The 14,947-nt window shown below is 40.4% G+C and overlaps 15 non-coding genes across 15 annotated transcripts; all 15 read right to left on the minus strand.

The window, feature by feature from the left end:
• Positions 1-181: 181 nt before the first annotated feature.
• On the minus strand, positions 182-253 carry TRNAD-GUC (transfer RNA aspartic acid (anticodon GUC)). Its single transcript has one exon. It is a non-coding gene; the product is annotated as a tRNA-Asp (tRNA).
• Positions 254-998: 745 nt separating this feature from the next.
• Positions 999-1,070, minus strand: TRNAD-GUC (transfer RNA aspartic acid (anticodon GUC)). Its single transcript has one exon. It is a non-coding gene; the product is annotated as a tRNA-Asp (tRNA).
• Positions 1,071-1,815: 745 nt separating this feature from the next.
• TRNAD-GUC (transfer RNA aspartic acid (anticodon GUC)) lies at positions 1,816-1,887 on the minus strand. The gene has a single exon. It is a non-coding gene; the product is annotated as a tRNA-Asp (tRNA).
• Positions 1,888-2,632: 745 nt separating this feature from the next.
• On the minus strand, positions 2,633-2,704 carry TRNAD-GUC (transfer RNA aspartic acid (anticodon GUC)). Its single transcript has one exon. It is a non-coding gene; the product is annotated as a tRNA-Asp (tRNA).
• Positions 2,705-5,082: 2,378 nt separating this feature from the next.
• Positions 5,083-5,154, minus strand: TRNAD-GUC (transfer RNA aspartic acid (anticodon GUC)). Its single transcript has one exon. It is a non-coding gene; the product is annotated as a tRNA-Asp (tRNA).
• Positions 5,155-5,899: 745 nt separating this feature from the next.
• Positions 5,900-5,971, minus strand: TRNAD-GUC (transfer RNA aspartic acid (anticodon GUC)). Its single transcript has one exon. It is a non-coding gene; the product is annotated as a tRNA-Asp (tRNA).
• A 745-nt stretch (positions 5,972-6,716) lies between these two features.
• TRNAD-GUC (transfer RNA aspartic acid (anticodon GUC)) lies at positions 6,717-6,788 on the minus strand. The gene has a single exon. It is a non-coding gene; the product is annotated as a tRNA-Asp (tRNA).
• Positions 6,789-7,533: 745 nt separating this feature from the next.
• On the minus strand, positions 7,534-7,605 carry TRNAD-GUC (transfer RNA aspartic acid (anticodon GUC)). Its single transcript has one exon. It is a non-coding gene; the product is annotated as a tRNA-Asp (tRNA).
• Positions 7,606-8,350: 745 nt separating this feature from the next.
• TRNAD-GUC (transfer RNA aspartic acid (anticodon GUC)) lies at positions 8,351-8,422 on the minus strand. Its single transcript has one exon. It is a non-coding gene; the product is annotated as a tRNA-Asp (tRNA).
• Positions 8,423-9,167: 745 nt separating this feature from the next.
• TRNAD-GUC (transfer RNA aspartic acid (anticodon GUC)) lies at positions 9,168-9,239 on the minus strand. The gene has a single exon. It is a non-coding gene; the product is annotated as a tRNA-Asp (tRNA).
• A 1,561-nt stretch (positions 9,240-10,800) lies between these two features.
• Positions 10,801-10,872, minus strand: TRNAD-GUC (transfer RNA aspartic acid (anticodon GUC)). Its single transcript has one exon. It is a non-coding gene; the product is annotated as a tRNA-Asp (tRNA).
• Positions 10,873-11,617: 745 nt separating this feature from the next.
• TRNAD-GUC (transfer RNA aspartic acid (anticodon GUC)) lies at positions 11,618-11,689 on the minus strand. Its single transcript has one exon. It is a non-coding gene; the product is annotated as a tRNA-Asp (tRNA).
• Positions 11,690-12,434: 745 nt separating this feature from the next.
• On the minus strand, positions 12,435-12,506 carry TRNAD-GUC (transfer RNA aspartic acid (anticodon GUC)). Its single transcript has one exon. It is a non-coding gene; the product is annotated as a tRNA-Asp (tRNA).
• A 745-nt stretch (positions 12,507-13,251) lies between these two features.
• Positions 13,252-13,323, minus strand: TRNAD-GUC (transfer RNA aspartic acid (anticodon GUC)). Its single transcript has one exon. It is a non-coding gene; the product is annotated as a tRNA-Asp (tRNA).
• A 745-nt stretch (positions 13,324-14,068) lies between these two features.
• Positions 14,069-14,140, minus strand: TRNAD-GUC (transfer RNA aspartic acid (anticodon GUC)). The gene has a single exon. It is a non-coding gene; the product is annotated as a tRNA-Asp (tRNA).
• Between the last annotated feature and the right edge of the window lie 807 nt (positions 14,141-14,947).

Consider the following 14,947-nt stretch of genomic DNA (forward strand, 5'->3'; position numbering starts at 1 on the left):
CTAGATAAAAGCAAGGGGTGACACCCAAACTAAAAACGAGGCTATGCAATTGGTGTTTCTGGTTCTTTCTTATGCTCTCAAAATCAAGTGGTATATTTTTCACGCTACAATTGGATTCGGACTTTGATTCTCCATAACCTTGAGCAACGAATCTCTGAACCTGATAAAAACTTGCAATGTTCTCCCCGTCGGGGAATCGAACCCCGGTCTCCCGCGTGACAGGCAGGGATACTCACCACTATACTAACGAGGACTAACTTGGTGAATCTGCAGGCAAAATTGGAGCTGAAAATACACCCAAAAACATGTCAGGGTGAGGTCTCGAGATGCGTCTGTGTCATTGGCCACAGAGATTATGTGCTACATGTTATCAAGCTAACATAAAACCCTAAATAAGAAGCAGATAAAAAGATTTATTTTTGTCTCAGCTGAAACAAAGACTACAATACCACTTTGCAAAAAAGATAGTCATTTCAATTAAAAACCTTTTTCTGTTATCCTCTACTGGTCGGTAATGGCCAGGAAGCTTACATGATATCGGTCTATCTATCTCACTTACTATACAGTTACTCCCTTTGAAAGTAGGGGATGCAAGTCCATTTTAGCCTGCAATCCATAGGAAAAGACACTACTCTCTCAGTCTATACTCTGTAGGCATACAATAGTTTCAGCTTTGCTTCATTGATGTGATGTCATAATCAGGTTTAGCTCACAAGAGACTTGTCCACTACATAGCTGTCTCCTGTGTTACAGCGTGAGCCAATTTTAAGAGGATGATATGCAAATATTGTAATGCACAAAAACAGTACATGCCATGCTAGATAAAAGCAAGGGGTGACACCCAAACTAAAAACGAGGCTATGCAATTGGTGTTTCTGGTTCTTTCTTATGCTCTCAAAATCAAGTGGTATATTTTTCACGCTACAATTGGATTCGGACTTTGATTCTCCATAACCTTGAGCAACGAATCTCTGAACCTGATAAAAACTTGCAATGTTCTCCCCGTCGGGGAATCGAACCCCGGTCTCCCGCGTGACAGGCGGGGATACTCACCACTATACTAACGAGGACTAACTTGGTGAATCTGCAGGCAAAATTGGAGCTGAAAATACACCCAAAAACATGTCAGGGTGAGGTCTCGAGATGCGTCTGTGTCATTGGCCACAGAGATTATGTGCTACATGTTATCAAGCTAACATAAAACCCTAAATAAGAAGCAGATAAAAAGATTTATTTTTGTCTCAGCTGAAACAAAGACTACAATACCACTTTGCAAAAAAGATAGTCATTTCAATTAAAAACCTTTTTCTGTTATCCTCTACTGGTCGGTAATGGCCAGGAAGCTTACATGATATCGGTCTATCTATCTCACTTACTATACAGTTACTCCCTTTGAAAGTAGGGGATGCAAGTCCATTTTAGCCTGCAATCCATAGGAAAAGACACTACTCTCTCAGTCTATACTCTGTAGGCATACAATAGTTTCAGCTTTGCTTCATTGATGTGATGTCATAATCAGGTTTAGCTCACAAGAGACTTGTCCACTACATAGCTGTCTCCTGTGTTACAGCGTGAGCCAATTTTAAGAGGATGATATGCAAATATTGTAATGCACAAAAACAGTACATGCCATGCTAGATAAAAGCAAGGGGTGACACCCAAACTAAAAACGAGGCTATGCAATTGGTGTTTCTGGTTCTTTCTTATGCTCTCAAAATCAAGTGGTATATTTTTCACGCTACAATTGGATTCGGACTTTGATTCTCCATAACCTTGAGCAACGAATCTCTGAACCTGATAAAAACTTGCAATGTTCTCCCCGTCGGGGAATCGAACCCCGGTCTCCCGCGTGACAGGCGGGGATACTCACCACTATACTAACGAGGACTAACTTGGTGAATCTGCAGGCAAAATTGGAGCTGAAAATACACCCAAAAACATGTCAGGGTGAGGTCTCGAGATGCGTCTGTGTCATTGGCCACAGAGATTATGTGCTACATGTTATCAAGCTAACATAAAACCCTAAATAAGAAGCAGATAAAAAGATTTATTTTTGTCTCAGCTGAAACAAAGACTACAATACCACTTTGCAAAAAAGATAGTCATTTCAATTAAAAACCTTTTTCTGTTATCCTCTACTGGTCGGTAATGGCCAGGAAGCTTACATGATATCGGTCTACCTATCTCACTTACTATACAGTTACTCCCTTTGAAAGTAGGGGATGCAAGTCCATTTTAGCCTGCAATTCATAGGAAAAGACACTTCTCTCTCAGTCTATACTCTGTAGGCATACAATAGTTTCAGCTTTGCTACATTGATGTGATGTCATAATCAGGTTTAGCTCACAAGAGACTTGTCCACTACATAGCTGTCTCCTGTGTTACAGCATGAGCCAATTGTAAGAGGATGATATGCAAATATTGTAATGCACAAAAACAGTACATGCCATGCTAGATAAAAGCAAGGGGTGATACCCAAACTAAAAACGAGGCTATGCAATTGGTGTTTCTGGTTCTTTCTTATGCTCTCAAAATCAAGTGGTATATTTTTCACGCTACAATTGGATTCGGACTTTGATTCTCCATAACCTTGAGCAACGAATCTCTAAACCTGATAAAAACTTGCAATGTTCTCCCCGTCGGGGAATCGAACCCCGGTCTCCCGCGTGACAGGCGGGGATACTCACCACTATACTAACGAGGACTATCTTGGTGCATCTCCAGGCAAAATTGGAGCTGAAAATACATCCAAAAACATGTCAGGGTGAGGTCTCGAGATGCGTCTGTGTCATTGGCCACAGAGATTATGTGCTACATGTTATCAAGCTAACATAAAACCCTAAATAAGAAGCAGATAAAAAGATTTATTTTTGTCTCAGCTGAAACAAAGACTACAATACCACTTTGCAAAAAAGATAGTCATTTCAATTAAAAACCTTTTTCTGTTATCCTCTACTGGTCGGTCGTGGCCAGGAAGCTTACATGATATCGGTCTATCTATCTCACTTACTATACAGTTACTCCCTTTGAAAGTAGGGGATGCAAGTCCATTTTAGCCTGCAATTCATAGGAAAAGACACTTCTCTCTCAGTCTATACTCTGTAGGCATACAATAGTTTCAGCTTTGCTACATTGATGTGATGTCATAATCAGGTTTAGCTCACAAGAGACTTGTCCACTACATAGCTGTCTCCTGTGTTACAGCATGAGCCAATTGTAAGAGGATGATATGCAAATATTGTAATGCACAAAAACAGTACATGCCATGCTAGATAAAAGCAAGGGGTGATACCCAAACTAAAAACGAGGCTATGCAATTGGTGTTTCTGGTTCTTTCTTATGCTCTCAAAATCAAGTGGTATATTTTTCACGCTACAATTGGATTCGGACTTTGATTCTCCATAACCTTGAGCAACGAATCTCTGAACCTGATAAAAACTTGCAATGTTCTCCCCGTCGGGGAATCGAACCCCTGTCTCCCGCGTGACAGGCGGGGATACTCACCACTATACTAACGAAGACTAACTTGGTGAATCTGCAGGCAAAATTGGAGCTGAAAATACACCCAAAAACATGTCAGGGTGAGGTCTCGAGATGCGTCTGTGTCATTGGCCACAGAGATTATGTGCTACATGTTATCAAGCTAACATAAAACCTTAAATAAGAAGCAGATAAAAAGATTTATTTTTGTCTCCGCTGAAACAAAGACTACAATACAACTTTGCAAAAAAGATAGTCATTTCAATTAAAAACCTTTTTCTGTTATCCTCTACTGGTCGGTCATGGCAAGGAAGCTTACATGATATCGGTCTATCTATCTCACTTACTATACAGTTACTCCCTTTGAAAGTAGGGGATGCAAGTCCATTTTAGCCTGCAATCCATAGGAAAAGACACTTCTCTCTCAGTCTATACTCTGTAGGCATACAATAGTTTCAGCTTTGCTTCATTGATGTGATGTCATAATCAGGTTTAGCTCACAAGAGACTTGTCCACTACATAGCTGTCTCCTGTGTTACAGCGTGAGCCAATTTTAAGAGGATGATATGCAAATATTGTAATGCACAAAAACAGTACATGCCATGCTAGATAAAAGCAAGGGGTGACACCCAAACTAAAAACGAGGCTATGCAATTGGTGTTTCTGGTTCTTTCTTATGCTCTCAAAATCAAGTGGTATATTTTTCACGCTACAATTGGATTCGGACTTTGATTCTCCATAACCTTGAGCAACGAATCTCTGAACCTGATAAAAACTTGCAATGTTCTCCCCGTCGGGGAATCGAACCCGGTCTCCCGCGTGACAGGCGGGGATACTCACCACTATACTAACGAGGACTAACTTGGTGAATCTGCAGGCAAAATTGGAGCTGAAAATACACCCAAAAACATGTCAGGGTGAGGTCTCGAGATGCGTCTGTGTCATTGGCCACAGAGATTATGTGCTACATGTTATCAAGCTAACATAAAACCCTAAATAAGAAGCAGATAAAAAGATTTATTTTTGTCTCAGCTGAAACAAAGACTACAATACCACTTTGCAAAAAAGATAGTCATTTCAATTAAAAACCTTTTTCTGTTATCCTCTACTGGTCGGTAATGGCCAGGAAGCTTACATGATATCGGTCTATCTATCTCACTTACTATACAGTTACTCCCTTTGAAAGTAGGGGATGCAAGTCCATTTTAGCCTGCAATCCATAGGAAAAGACACTTCTCTCTCAGTCTATACTCTGTAGGCATACAATAGTTTCAGCTTTGCTTCATTGATGTGATGTCATAATCAGGTTTAGCTCACAAGAGACTTGTCCACTACATAGCTGTCTCCTGTGTTACAGCGTGAGCCAATTTTAAGAGGATGATATGCAAATATTGTAATGCACAAAAACAGTACATGCCATGCTAGATAAAAGCAAGGGGTGACACCCAAACTAAAAACGAGGCTATGCAATTGGTGTTTCTGGTTCTTTCTTATGCTCTCAAAATCAAGTGGTATATTTTTCACGCTACAATTGGATTCGGACTTTGATTCTCCATAACCTTGAGCAACGAATCTCTGAACCTGATAAAAACTTGCAATGTTCTCCCCGTCGGGGAATCGAACCCCGGTCTCCCGCGTGACAGGCGGGGATACTCACCACTATACTAACGAGGACTAACTTGGTGAATCTGCAGGCAAAATTGGAGCTGAAAATACACCCAAAAACATGTCAGGGTGAGGTCTCGAGATGCGTCTGTGTCATTGGCCACAGAGATTATGTGCTACATGTTATCAAGCTAACATAAAACCCTAAATAAGAAGCAGATAAAAAGATTTATTTTTGTCTCAGCTGAAACAAAGACTACAATACCACTTTGCAAAAAAGATAGTCATTTCAATTAAAAACCTTTTTCTGTTATCCTCTACTGGTCGGTAATGGCCAGGAAGCTTACATGATATCGGTCTACCTATCTCACTTACTATACAGTTACTCCCTTTGAAAGTAGGGGATGCAAGTCCATTTTAGCCTGCAATTCATAGGAAAAGACACTTCTCTCTCAGTCTATACTCTGTAGGCATACAATAGTTTCAGCTTTGCTACATTGATGTGATGTCATAATCAGGTTTAGCTCACAAGAGACTTGTCCACTACATAGCTGTCTCCTGTGTTACAGCATGAGCCAATTGTAAGAGGATGATATGCAAATATTGTAATGCACAAAAACAGTACATGCCATGCTAGATAAAAGCAAGGGGTGATACCCAAACTAAAAACGAGGCTATGCAATTGGTGTTTCTGGTTCTTTCTTATGCTCTCAAAATCAAGTGGTATATTTTTCACGCTACAATTGGATTCGGACTTTGATTCTCCATAACCTTGAGCAACGAATCTCTGAACCTGATAAAAACTTGCAATGTTCTCCCCGTCGGGGAATCGAACCCCGGTCTCCCGCGTGACAGGCGGGGATACTCACCACTATACTAACGAGGACTAACTTGGTGAATCTGCAGGCAAAATTGGAGCTGAAAATACACCCAAAAACATGTCAGGGTGAGGTCTCGAGATGCGTCTGTGTCATTGGCCACAGAGATTATGTGCTACATGTTATCAAGCTAACATAAAACCCTAAATAAGAAGCAGATAAAAAGATTTATTTTTGTCTCAGCTGAAACAAAGACTACAATACCACTTTGCAAAAAAGATAGTCATTTCAATTAAAAACCTTTTTCTGTTATCCTCTACTGGTCGGTCGTGGCCAGGAAGCTTACATGATATCGGTCTATCTATCTCACTTACTATACAGTTACTCCCTTTGAAAGTAGGGGATGCAAGTCCATTTTAGCCTGCAATTCATAGGAAAAGACACTTCTCTCTCAGTCTATACTCTGTAGGCATACAATAGTTTCAGCTTTGCTACATTGATGTGATGTCATAATCAGGTTTAGCTCACAAGAGACTTGTCCACTACATAGCTGTCTCCTGTGTTACAGCATGAGCCAATTGTAAGAGGATGATATGCAAATATTGTAATGCACAAAAACAGTACATGCCATGCTAGATAAAAGCAAGGGGTGATACCCAAACTAAAAACGAGGCTATGCAATTGGTGTTTCTGGTTCTTTCTTATGCTCTCAAAATCAAGTGGTATATTTTTCACGCTACAATTGGATTCGGACTTTGATTCTCCATAACCTTGAGCAACGAATCTCTGAACCTGATAAAAACTTGCAATGTTCTCCCCGTCGGGGAATCGAACCCCGGTCTCCCGCGTGACAGGCGGGGATACTCACCACTATACTAACGAGGACTAACTTGGTGAATCTGCAGGCAAAATTGGAGCTGAAAATACACCCAAAAGCATGTCAGGGTGAGGTCTCGAGATGCGTCTGTGTCATTGGCCACAGAGATTATGTGCTACATGTTATCAAGCTAACATAAAACCCTAAATAAGAAGCAGATAAAAAGATTTATTTTTGTCTCAGCTGAAACAAAGACTACAATACAACTTTGCAAAAAAGATAGTCATTTCAATTAAAAACCTTTTTCTGTTATCCTCTACTGGTCGGTCATGGCCAGGAAGCTTACATGATATTGGTCTATCTATCTCACTTACTATACAGTTACTCCCTTTGAAAGTAGGGGATGCAAGTCCATTTTAGCCTGCAATCCATAGGAAAAGACACTTCTCTCTCAGTCTATACTCTGTAGGCATACAATAGTTTCTGCTTTGCTTCATTGATGTGATGTCATAATCAGGTTTAGCTCACAAGAGACTTGTCCACTACATAGCTGTCTCCTGTGTTACAGCGTGAGCCAATTTTAAGAGGATGATATGCAAATATTGTAATGCACAAAAACAGTACATGCCATGCTAGATAAAAGCAAGGGGTGACACCCAAACTAAAAACGAGGCTATGCAATTGGTGTTTCTGGTTCTTTCTTATGCTCTCAAAATCAAGTGGTATATTTTTCACGCTACAATTGGATTCGGACTTTGATTCTCCATAACCTTGAGCAACGAATCTCTGAACCTGATAAAAACTTGCAATGTTCTCCCCGTCGGGGAATCGAACCCCGGTCTCCCGCGTGACAGGCGGGGATACTCACCACTATACTAACGAGGACTAACTTGGTGAGTCTGCAGGCAAAATTGGAGCTGAAAATACACCCAAAAACATGTCAGGGTGAGGTCTCGAGATGCGTCTGTGTCATTGGCCACAGAGATTATGTGCTACATGTTATCAAGCTAACATAAAACCCTAAATAAGAAGCAGATAAAAAGATTTATTTTTGTCTCAGCTGAAACAAAGACTACAATACCACTTTGCAAAAAAGATAGTCATTTCAATTAAAAACCTTTTTCTGTTATCCTCTACTGGTCGGTAATGGCCAGGAAGCTTACATGATATCGGTCTACCTATCTCACTTACTATACAGTTACTCCATTTGAAAGTAGGGGATGCAAGTCCATTTTAGCCTGCAATTCATAGGAAAAGACACTTCTCTCTCAGTCTATACTCTGTAGGCATACAATAGTTTCAGCTTTGCTACATTGATGTGATGTCATAATCAGGTTTAGCTCACAAGAGACTTGTCCACTACATAGCTGTCTCCTGTGTTACAGCATGAGCCAATTGTAAGAGGATGATATGCAAATATTGTAATGCACAAAAACAGTACATGCCATGCTAGATAAAAGCAAGGGGTGATACCCAAACTAAAAACGAGGCTATGCAATTGGTGTTTCTGGTTCTTTCTTATGCTCTCAAAATCAAGTGGTATATTTTTCACGCTACAATTGGATTCGGACTTTGATTCTCCATAACCTTGAGCAACGAATCTCTGAACCTGATAAAAACTTGCAATGTTCTCCCCGTCGGGGAATCGAACCCCGGTCTCCCGCGTGACAGGCGGGGATACTCACCACTATACTAACGAGGACTATCTTGGTGCATGTCCAGGCAAAATTGGAGCTGAAAATACATCCAAAAACATGTCAGGGTGAGGTCTCGAGATGCGTCTGTGTCATTGGCCACAGAGATTATGTGCTACATGTTATCAAGCTAACATAAAACCCTAAATAAGAAGCAGATAAAAAGATTTATTTTTGTCTCAGCTGAAACAAAGACTACAATACCACTTTGCAAAAAAGATAGTAATTTCAATTAAAAACCTTTTTCTGTTATCCTCTACTGGTCGGTCGTGGCCAGGAAGCTTACATGATATCGGTCTATCTATCTCACTTACTATACAGTTACTCCCTTTGAAAGTAGGGGATGCAAGTCCATTTTAGCCTGCAATTCATAGGAAAAGACACTTCTCTCTCAGTCTATACTCTGTAGGCATACAATAGTTTCAGCTTTGCTACATTGATGTGATGTCATAATCAGGTTTAGCTCACAAGAGACTTGTCCACTACATAGCTGTCTCCTGTGTTACAGCATGAGCCAATTGTAAGAGGATGATATGCAAATATTGTAATGCACAAAAACAGTACATGCCATGCTAGATAAAAGCAAGGGGTGATACCCAAACTAAAAACGAGGCTATGCAATTGGTGTTTCTGGTTCTTTCTTATGCTCTCAAAATCAAGTGGTATATTTTTCACGCTACAATTGGATTCGGACTTTGATTCTCCATAACCTTGAGCAACGAATCTCTGAACCTGATAAAAACTTGCAATGTTCTCCCCGTCGGGGAATCGAACCCCGGTCTCCCGCGTGACAGGCGGGGATACTCACCACTATACTAACGAGGACTAACTTGGTGAATCTGCAGGCAAAATTGGAGCTGAAAATACACCCAAAAACATGTCAGGGTGAGGTCTCGAGATGCGTCTGTGTCATTGGCCACAGAGATTATGTGCTACATGTTATCAAGCTAACATAAAACCCTAAATAAGAAGCAGATAAAAAGATTTATTTTTGTCTCAGCTGAAACAAAGACTACAATACAACTTTGCAAAAAAGATAGTCATTTCAATTAAAAACCTTTTTCTGTTATCCTCTACTGGTCGGTCATGGCCAGGAAGCTTACATGATATTGGTCTATCTATCTCACTTACTATACAGTTACTCCCTTTGAAAGTAGGGGATGCAAGTCCATTTTAGCCTGCAATCCATAGGAAAAGACACTTCTCTCTCAGTCTATACTCTGTAGGCATACAATAGTTTCTGCTTTGCTTCATTGATGTGATGTCATAATCAGGTTTAGCTCACAAGAGACTTGTCCACTACATAGCTGTCTCCTGTGTTACAGCGTGAGCCAATTTTAAGAGGATGATATGCAAATATTGTAATGCACAAAAACAGTACATGCCATGCTAGATAAAAGCAAGGGGTGACACCCAAACTAAAAACGAGGCTATGCAATTGGTGTTTCTGGTTCTTTCTTATGCTCTCAAAATCAAGTGGTATATTTTTCACGCTACAATTGGATTCGGACTTTGATTCTCCATAACCTTGAGCAACGAATCTCTGAACCTGATAAAAACTTGCAATGTTCTCCCCGTCGGGGAATCGAACCCGGTCTCCCGCGTGACAGGCGGGGATACTCACCACTATACTAACGAGGACTAACTTGGTGAATCTGCAGGCAAAATTGGAGCTGAAAATACACCCAAAAACATGTCAGGGTGAGGTCTCGAGATGCGTCTGTGTCATTGGCCACAGAGATTATGTGCTACATGTTATCAAGCTAACATAAAACCCTAAATAAGAAGCAGATAAAAAGATTTATTTTTGTCTCAGCTGAAACAAAGACTACAATACCACTTTGCAAAAAAGATAGTCATTTCAATTAAAAACCTTTTTCTGTTATCCTCTACTGGTCGGTAATGGCCAGGAAGCTTACATGATATCGGTCTATCTATCTCACTTACTATACAGTTACTCCCTTTGAAAGTAGGGGATGCAAGTCCATTTTAGCCTGCAATCCATAGGAAAAGACACTTCTCTCTCAGTCTATACTCTGTAGGCATACAATAGTTTCAGCTTTGCTTCATTGATGTGATGTCATAATCAGGTTTAGCACACAAGAGACTTGTCCACTACATAGCTGTCTCCTGTGTTACAGCGTGAGCCAATTTTAAGAGGATGATATGCAAATATTGTAATGCACAAAAACAGTACATGCCATGCTAGATAAAAGCAAGGGGTGACACCCAAACTAAAAACGAGGCTATGCAATTGGTGTTTCTGGTTCTTTCTTATGCTCTCAAAATCAAGTGGTATATTTTTCACGCTACAATTGGATTCGGACTTTGATTCTCCATAACCTTGAGCAACGAATCTCTGAACCTGATAAAAACTTGCAATGTTCTCCCCGTCGGGGAATCGAACCCCGGTCTCCCGCGTGACAGGCGGGGATACTCACCACTATACTAACGAGGACTAACTTGGTGAATCTGCAGGCAAAATTGGAGCTGAAAATACACCCAAAAACATGTCAGGGTGAGGTCTCGAGATGCGTCTGTGTCATTGGCCACAGAGATTATGTGCTACATGTTATCAAGCTAACATAAAACCCTAAATAAGAAGCAGATAAAAAGATTTATTTTTGTCTCAGCTGAAACAAAGACTACAATACCACTTTGCAAAAAAGATAGTCATATCAATTAAAAACCTTTTTCTGTTATCCTCTACTGGTCGGTAATGGCCAGGAAGCTTACATGATATCGGTCTACCTATCTCACTTACTATACAGTTACTCCATTTGAAAGTAGGGGATGCAAGTCCATTTTAGCCTGCAATTCATAGGAAAAGACACTTCTCTCTCAGTCTATACTCTGTAGGCATACAATAGTTTCAGCTTTGCTACATTGATGTGATGTCATAATCAGGTTTAGCTCACAAGAGACTTGTCCACTACATAGCTGTCTCCTGTGTTACAGCATGAGCCAATTGTAAGAGGATGATATGCAAATATTGTAATGCACAAAAACAGTACATGCCATGCTAGATAAAAGCAAGGGGTGATACCCAAACTAAAAACGAGGCTATGCAATTGGTGTTTCTGGTTCTTTCTTATGCTGTCAAAATCAAGTGGTATATTTTTCACGCTACAATTGGATTCGGACTTTGATTCTCCATAACCTTGAGCAACGAATCTCTGAACCTGATAAAAACTTGCAATGTTCTCCCCGTCGGGGAATCGAACCCCGGTCTCCCGCGTGACAGGCGGGGATACTCACCACTATACTAACGAGGACTAACTTGGTGAATCTGCAGGCAAAATTGGAGCTGAAAATACACCCAAAAACATGTCAGGGTGAGGTCTCGAGATGCGTCTGTGTCATTGGCCACAGAGATTATGTGCTACATGTTATCAAGCTAACATAAAACCCTAAATAAGAAGCAGATAAAAAGATTTATTTTTGTCTCAGCTGAAACAAAGACTACAATACAACTTTGCAAAAAAGATAGTTATTTCAATTAAAAACCTTTTTCTGTTATCCTCTACTGGTCAGTAATGGCCAGGAAGCTTACATGATATCGGTCTATCTATCTCACTTACTATACAGTTACTCCCTTTGAAAGTAGGGGATGCAAGTCCATTTTAGCCTGCAATCCATAGGAAAAGACACTTCTCTCTCAGTCTATAGTCTGTAGGCATACAATAGTTTCAGCTTTGCTTCATTGATGTGATGTCATAATCAGGTTTAGCTCACAAGAGACTTGTCCACTACATAGCTGTCTCCTGTGTTACAGCGTGAGCCAATTTTAAGAGGATGATATGCAAATATTGTAATGCACAAAAACAGTACATGCCATGCTAGATAAAAGCAAGGGGTGACACCCAAACTAAAAACGAGGCTATGCAATTGGTGTTTCTGGTTCTTTCTTATGCTCTCAAAATCAAGTGGTATATTTTTCACGCTACAATTGGATTCGGACTTTGATTCTCCATAACCTTGAGCAACGAATCTCTGAACCTGATTAAAACTTGCAATGTTCTCCACGTCGGGGAATCGAACCCCGGTCTCCCGCGTGACAGGCGGGGATACTCACCACTATACTAACGAGGACTAACTTGGTGAATCTGCAGGCAAAATTGGAGCTGAAAATACACCCAAAAACATGTCAGGGTGAGGTCTCGAGATGCGTCTGTGTCATTGGCCACAGAGATTATGTGCTACATGTTATCAAGCTAACATAAAACCCTAAATAAGAAGCAGATAAAAAGATTTATTTTTGTCTCAGCTGAAACAAAGACTACAATACCACTTTGCAAAAAAGATAGTCATTTCAATTAAAAACCTTTTTCTGTTATCCTCTACTGGTCGGTAATGGCCAGGAAGCTTACATGATATCGGTCTACCTATCTCACTTACTATACAGTTACTCCCTTTGAAAGTAGGGGATGCAAGTCCATTTTAGCCTGCAATTCATAGGAAAAGACACTTCTCTCTCAGTCTATACTCTGTAGGCATACAATAGTTTCAGCTTTGCTACATTGATGTGATGTCATAATCAGGTTTAGCTCACAAGAGACTTGTCCACTACATAGCTGTCTCCTGTGTTACAGCATGAGCCAATTGTAAGAGGATGATATGCAAATATTGTAATGCACAAAAACAGTACATGCCATGCTAGATAAAAGCAAGGGGTGATACCCAAACTAAAAACGAGGCTATGCAATTGGTGTTTCTGGTTCTTTCTTATGCTCTCAAAATCAAGTGGTATATTTTTCACGCTACAATTGGATTCGGACTTTGATTCTCCATAACCTTGAGCAACGAATCTCTGAACCTGATAAAAACTTGCAATGTTCTCCCCGTCGGGGAATCGAACCCCAGTCTCCCGCGTGACAGGCGGGGATACTCACCACTATACTAACGAGGACTAACTTGGTGAATCTGCAGGCAAAATTGGAGCTGAAAATACACCCAAAAACATGTCAAGGTGAGGTCTCGAGATGCGTCTGTGTCATTGGCCACAGAGATTATGTGCTACATGTTATCAAGCTAACATAAAACCCTAAATAAGAAGCAGATAAAAAGATTTATTTTTGTCTCAGCTGAAACAAAGACTACAGTACCACTTTGCAAAAAAAATAGTAATTTCAATTAAAAACCTTTTTCTGTTATCCTCTACTGGTCGGTCGTGGCCAGGAAGCTTACATGATATCGGTCTATCTATCTCACTTACTATACAGTTACTCCCTTTGAAAGTAGGGGATGCAAGTCCATTTTAGCCTGCAATTCATAGGAAAAGACACTTCTCTCTCAGTCTATACTCTGTAGGCATACAATAGTTTCAGCTTTGCTACATTGATGTGATGTCATAATCAGGTTTAGCTCACAAGAGACTTGTCCACTACATAGCTGTCTCCTGTGTTACAGCATGAGCCAATTGTAAGAGGATGATATGCAAATATTGTAATGCACAAAAACAGTACATGCCATGCTAGATAAAAGCAAGGGGTGATACCCAAACTAAAAACGAGGCTATGCAATTGGTGTTTCTGGTTCTTTCTTATGCTCTCAAAATCAAGTGGTATATTTTTCACGCTACAATTGGATTCGGACTTTGATTCTCCATAACCTTGAGCAACGAATCTCTGAACCTGATAAAAACTTGCAATGTTCTCCCCGTCGGGGAATCGAACCTCGGTCTCCCGCGTGACAGGCGGGGATACTCACCACTATACTAACGAGGACTAACTTGGTGAATCTGCAGGCAAAATTGGAGCTGAAAATACACCCAAAAACATGTCAGGGTGAGGTCTCGAGATGCGTCTGTGTCATTGGCCACAGAGATTATGTGCTACATGTTATCAAGCTAACATAAAACCCTAAATAAGAAGCAGATAAAAAGATTTATTTTTGTCTCAGCTGAAACAAAGACTACAATACAACTTTGCAAAAAAGATAGTCATTTCAATTAAAAACCTTTTTCTGTTATCCTCTACTGGTCGGTCATGGCCAGGAAGCTTACATGATATTGGTCTATCTATCTCACTTACTATACAGTTACTCCCTTTGAAAGTAGGGGATGCAAGTCCATTTTAGCCTGCAATCCATAGGAAAAGACACTTCTCTCTCAGTCTATACTCTGTAGGCATACAATAGTTTCAGCTTTGCTTCATTGATGTGATGTCATAATCAGGTTTAGCTCACAAGAGACTTGTCCACTACATAGCTGTCTCCTGTGTTACAGCGTGAGCCAATTTTAAGAGGATGATATGCAAATATTGTAATGCACAAAAACAGTACATGCCATGCTAGATAAAAGCAAGGGGTGACACCCAAACTAAAAACGAGGCTATGCAATTGGTGTTTCTGGTTCTTTCTTATGCTCTCAAAATCAAGTGGTATATTTTTCACGCTACAATTGGATTCGGACTTTGATTCTCCATAACCTTGAGCAACGAATCTCTGAACCTGATAAAAACTTGCAATGTTCTCCCCGTCGGGGAATCGAACCCGGTCTCCCGCGTGACAGGCGGGGATACTCACCACTATAC

Source organism: Pseudophryne corroboree, chromosome 11, assembly GCF_028390025.1.
Source record: "Pseudophryne corroboree isolate aPseCor3 chromosome 11, aPseCor3.hap2, whole genome shotgun sequence".
Lineage (NCBI taxonomy): Eukaryota > Metazoa > Chordata > Amphibia > Anura > Myobatrachidae > Pseudophryne > Pseudophryne corroboree.